We start from the raw sequence: 6555 nt of genomic DNA, 5'->3' as shown, positions 1-6555 counted from the left end.
CCTGCTGTTTGACGCTGACACATTAGAGGCGCGCGGGGACGCCGACTGCAGACGGCGACAGCGACATCTAGCGTTTGGCAGCACGCACTGCAGAACAAAGCAAGAGCGCTCGGTGCTGTTCAAACCGGTGTCCGTGACCGCAAGAGGGTGCTATGGGGTCCGTGGAAATTTGAGAAAAAGTTAAAAAAGGTATATGTGACCCTGGATCACAAAACCAGTCAACAGGGATATACACCATCTGAAAGCTGAATAAATAAGCTTCCCATTGATGCATGGTTGTTAGGATAGGACAATATTTGGCTGACTATTTGACTATATAACTATTTGAAAATCTGGAATCTGAGGGTGCAAAAAAATAAAAAAAATAAAAAAAATTCTAAAAACTGAGAAAATCGCCTTTAATGTTGTCCAAATGAAGTTCTTAACATTGCATATTCCTGATCAAAAATATTAATCGTAATTAATATCTTTATAGAACATGATCTTTACTTATATCCCAATGATTTTGGGCATAATAGAAAAATCAATAATTTCGACCCATGCAGTGTATTTGCGATTGCTACACATATATCTGTGCTTCTTATGACTGGTCCAGAGTCACATATAAGGTAAAGATAATAGATAATATTTTAAAAAAATTGCTTTGACTTTAGTACAATGACAATATAAAATCTATTTAATTGATTTTGGAAATAGCATGTTGTCTTATTAAAATCACAATTAACATTTTTCTCACACATTATAAAAGATGAAAATTGGCTATATTTTATGAATGAATATAATATTTGAAGGGTCCTTAGCATCAAACAGTTTGAAAATCCTTATTATAAACTCTCCACTGTTATTAGCCTATCTTTTATGTATCTATGTATGGATGGAGCCCCCCCGCCTTTTTCCAAAATGAACCAAAAGTGCCCTTCTCTCAACAGTTATCAACAATATATTGTGGTCAGTATTCTGTGTACAAAACAGTAACTAATGGCTCAAAACTCTGAAAATACCTGTTTATTTTTTACTTATATCTTTCAGTTTGAGACGTTTTTGTATTTCTATAGATTGTGTGCATCTTAAACAAGCTCAAATTTCATTGGACAATGTGAATGGAGCAGTATCTTCCCGGTCTTATTCGTAAATCGGTTGAAACCTACACTGTCTTTTTTTTTTAGTTTTGTTTCTTTGTTTAACTAAAATAGCAAAAGTAGAAGAAGTGACATTCATTCTAAGTATTAATTTATTCTTATTTACATCTGCGTATTGATATACCGTTTATTGTTAGATGAAACTTGTTGGCTAAATGAAGCCCCATACACAGGCCTATTATGTGAAGTGTAAGCAGTTCAAGTTCAAGGACTATTATTACAATTTAGATAATTTTACTTTACTTTTATTGTTATTTTTTTTATTTTTTTTTGAGTTATGCTTTTAATTCCAAAAAAATAAAAATTAAATAAAATAAATAAACAAGGGATTTGGTGCACAGGCTTAGCATATTTTCCTTTTACCACTGGAGCTTTGACAATATGTTGAATGAGAAACTGACAGGATCAGCAACGTTGTGGTCAACCCCTCCCTTTAAGAAAACAGCATATTCCCTTTGGCAGTACTGCTTTTCTGGCATCTCAGACTGCTTCCTTTCATTTTAGCCATAGTTTGCAGGCCCCTCATTCATCTTTTATAGAAAGCCGAGCCTTGTATCAGTTACACATATTAAATATTGCACCAGCACTTGTGTTAACACTTACTGTAAGTCAGTAATGGATGTGCCTGTGAGGGAATGTCAGGGCTTTATACAGAGCATAATGAAGCTCTAGCCCATACATCCCACAGCCACAATAACAATAGCTGCTATGACTAATTCATTGACCAGTGCAGGGTAAAACAAAACTTGTGTGACCTGAACTAAAGTTGTAACTGTTGCAGCTGAAGATATGCTATGTTATAAGTGTCTTACACTTTTAGCATTCTGCAAAAGGTAGTATTTTTTGTATTAATATTCACAATGACTGTGCTTTGATCATTATTGTCAAAAAAATAATAAGCAGCACTGAATGTATTTTAATTGAACACTGATGATATCTAAATATAAACTAAAATAACTGATATCTGTCACAGCCTTGACAGTCTTTCCATAAGCGTGAAATCATAATTTTGGTGTCAAATGTTGAAAAAAGCGATGTATAAAAGTATGTGTGAAACCTCTTACACAGGAACACGGTTGTGTAATTTTTCACAGGCTTGTGGTAAATACTTTCAAGCTTCTTGTAGAAATACCCTGAATGGGAAATTTAGAGGAAATTGTGAAGTGGAGGCTGAAACCTTCCTTTCCCCTTGTGTTAAAAGTACAGAGAGACATAAAACCAGAAGTTGATTAATCCCTTTCTTGAAAACGGTTTTAGCAACACTCCCTCTTCTATTTATGAAAAACACACAGTGTAAATCTTTGGAAATATAAGAAAGAAACTAAGAGCAGTCAATGATTTTGCCATATTTTAAAAATGAGCGGCAGGTATGTTCTTGCTCAATTCGTGAGACATTGAACAAGAACTTACCTGCCACTCATTTTTAAAATAGCTTCATTTGCACATTGAAATCAATCAGAGATGGTGGTTGTTAAGAATGTTCTTAACTAAAATGTATTTTGATTTTCAAGATATAGATTAAAATAGCCTATGTACAGAATTTAAGATTAAATAGAAATATGCCTCTAAAATATACAGTATATCTAAAAAACAAGTGCTGTCTTGCTGAGAGAAGAAAGAGGCTCATTGTAATTATGTCTACATTCTTCTTTAATAAGTTTCACAGCTTTGTCCATACTCAATGTCAAGCATTTATAAAATACAATATGGGAAATGCCCACTAAACCAATATTTATTTAGTTAGTTAGTTCATGTCTTGTTAGATAGGTAGAGACAAACCTCCTTATTTTTGGCATGCTGGATTATTCACTTGCAGTTCACTTTTCTAGTAATTTGAAACAGTAAGATTTCTGTAATGGAAATCAGGGCTTTTTATGCTTTTCCAAGCAAGGGCGTAGAATTGGATGCTAGAGACATGCCCCTACCAATATCCAGTGACTAAACTGTCCCTAGCAATAATTTTGATCAAACAAGCCCATGTAATTACTGCTGATGTGTCTACTATTGATATTAGGCCTACTTGACAAGTCAAAGTAAATACGCTAGAAAACCACATGCTTTAATTAACATGCTTGTGTGGAGTAAAAATGTTAAAACATATGTGCACATGTTTGGTTGAATGTTAGGCCTATATTTACCCTCTTTAAAACTGAAGAGTGTGTGGCTTATCTGTGAATAAGATGCACGTGACGGTTGTGTTTGTTACTATAGCAACAGCAGGGTCCCGGCTGAGTTCATGAGAAGCATCTAGCTGCAGCCTACAAGATCCAGGGGGCGTGGTTGATCCAGATCCAACTCCTCCCACCCGCCTATATCTAAACCTACCCATCTCCACCCCCTGATCCCTAAACCCACCCCATCTCCACCCCTAAACCTACCCATCTCCACCCCCTAGATGTGGATCCAACCCTGCCCCCTGGATCTTGTGGACTGCAGCGAGCCCTACTTGGAGTTCATCACCGAGTTCATAGCACTCTGATACTGCTTTAATGTTGTTGTTTTTACATAATCCATAATCAAAATTGTGTAATTATTGTCTGATGAATATGCTAACATAAAAAGCTCTCTTTATTCATTATGAGTAGGCTACCATAAATGTATGTTGGCTACAATAGGAATACACTTTAGATGACATTAAGCTGTGGTTTTACTTCAAATAAAACAAAAACAAAAAAAAACTTGCTAAACTAACCATGGTATTTGTAGTAAAACTCTGGTTACACAAATGATCATCAATGCGCCAAAAAACCCTGGTTACTACACTTTTACTATAATAAACCCATGGTTCATTTTCATAAGGGAAATGCGAAAATGTTGGGGTAGTTGGATGGGGAGGGGGGTGTTATGTCCCCTCCACAGTCAAAATCAAATTTTTGCCCTTGCTGTTTCGTGTTCATCTTCTTCTCCCAGTTTCTCTTTTTACATTGACTATCACTCTACCTATTAGACTAATACAACAATAAGTTCTCAAATATTTATTTCAAAATATAATAATACATTTAATATTCTTCAATGTTAGGCCTATAAAATGACTGGATGTTTTCAACTGATTTCCCATTGATCTGTCCCCAATTGAATTGCAGGATCAGGCTATTTAAATGATAGCAAATTATGCTCAATCATAATGCACAACTAACATATATTTTGAGGTGCAAAATACATGTTTTACTATTTTATTGGTAAACATCATACTTTTCAGCTTATTTTAGTTAATGTTATAAATCTAGCAAGCTAAGCCTTTAATAGTAGGCTACTAATAATTTGTGATAGGCCTAAGTGCTAAATGATAATGCATATAAATTCATCATATGTGTTTTAAAAGACAAGTTGACACTCCCAATCTGAAATGATGAATTGACTCATTTGATTGGGAGATCGGGACTGTAGGGACACATACTGTAGGATGAATAGATGCATTTTCACTGTTTTAGGATTATCAGCGCTTTGAATAGTTTCCATATAGGCTGCTTGTCTAGATTAACTTTGGATAAAGAAAATAATTTTATGTATGAAGTTTAGCTAACAGGAATAATGTAGTTATTGTCTGCTGTTATATCCCCATCAAAATCAAACCCTAGTTTCTAATAGCTTCATATCACATAATATAACGCCCTCATGTGGTATTTGGGAATAAAGACAAAGATGTTCAATAACGCAGAATGTCCACATAAAATCAGCAACTACTCGTCTCTCTAAATGTTTAAAAACATTGGTAATGAAATCTAAAATTACAAGCACTGTTGTTGTTGTTTTAGTTATTTTATTATAATTTAAAAGAAATTACAGGCCATTAATTATAAAACTTGTTCCATGTCATTTAATGTTACAATGGCAGACACACATTGAACTAATAATAATAAAAAGATAAATATGCTATATAATAGAAAATAATCACAAAGTATGTCTCCAAGTGAAACATGCAAATATCTGTCCAAATACGAATTATGAAAGCTCAGAGAGAGCTTTGGGTTGCCACAATAAAATCTAATTAAATTTGTTTGGTGAGAGCTATCTGGAAGAACCAAATCTAATCTGAACACCTGAAGGAACATTACCTGAACTGTTTGCTTAAGATCTGAAACAACTTCCTGTTAAGATGGTAGACTCATACTGGGCACACGAATATATGCATGAAACCATGAACAGTTCTGCATATTTATTGTCATGTGCTATCTTTTGTGACATTATTATAATTAATGCATTTCCAAAAATACAGCATGTGGCTCTTTCATACTTTAGTGATCAATCCCTCCAGCTTCAATCACATGCTGCTCTTATTATCACTAAACTTTTACAGAACAAGCTTACACAAATACATTACCCACCCACCACTGACTCTATATCAGAAATATTCTTCCTATTTAGCAAGAGTCATGCCTTTGCTGCAGTATTTCATCATACAACGTGCACCATTAATCTTTAACCATTTATGAGGTGTGTCTCCTCCCACATTCATGAGTGATAATCATACACAAATTAAAAAAAACAAGCATATATCTCAATCAGAATTACCAGTCTGGGTCTCAGTGGTGTGAAAAAGAAACAGATTCATGAAAGGGTTAATTATCTGGTTCATCATCAGATTAACTGGTTCCGGATACTGTTCCTTATTGACCCATGTACAGATCCTTTTATGTTTATTACTGTCTTTATGATTAATAAATAACTTATCAACAAGAGATTGGGCGTGGATTTTGTCTCCTGAGGAAAGGTCCTGCGCTGGATATATTTAGAGGACAACATACCCTCATATCATTTTCTAACCTGGGTTTCATTCTAGAGAAATGTCATAACACAGTAAGTAGTCATTTAATTAAATTACATAAGATGGTAATGTAATCAATATTTCTCTTTTTAGATGGTTTGCCTTTTCTAACTTTAAACACAGAGGTTTTATTTAAATTCTTTGAATTTTTAAGATTTTTTTTTTTAAGTTAGGACACTGTAGAAATACTTTCTCTTTTTATTTCTTTGTTTTTAGATATATCATGCATACCTTCAATAAATACCTGCTTGTGACTGTTTACATGTGGATTTCTCTCAATTGTGCAGGTATGATTTTTCTATAAACTCCTTCTTACATTTATTTTGTAATTATCTTTTCTCCATGTCCATGTTACTCTATTTCTTGGGAAAATGTCATTAAAAGTTTTTCTATTGCTAAAAAGTAAATCATTTGTTGATTATTATTTTTGAGTGAAGGGAAGCTCTGTTATGTTTGACATTTATAAGTGTCTGTTAATAGTGACAAGAGAATGACAAGTATTATTTTGCTTGTTAACATGTGAGTGATCAGTTTAAGAGGACTGATGCAAACTGTTGCATTAAATGGTTTTGTTTAACCAAAAAATTGCTCTTAGTTGAAAATAGATGCCTAATCTGTAATCTGTGACTTTTAGGCTCAAGCCTATGGGGG

This window comes from Barbus barbus (genome assembly GCF_936440315.1).
Source record: "Barbus barbus genome assembly, chromosome: 33".
NCBI lineage: Eukaryota > Metazoa > Chordata > Actinopteri > Cypriniformes > Cyprinidae > Barbus > Barbus barbus.
Note: the sequence above shows the minus strand (reverse complement) of the source record.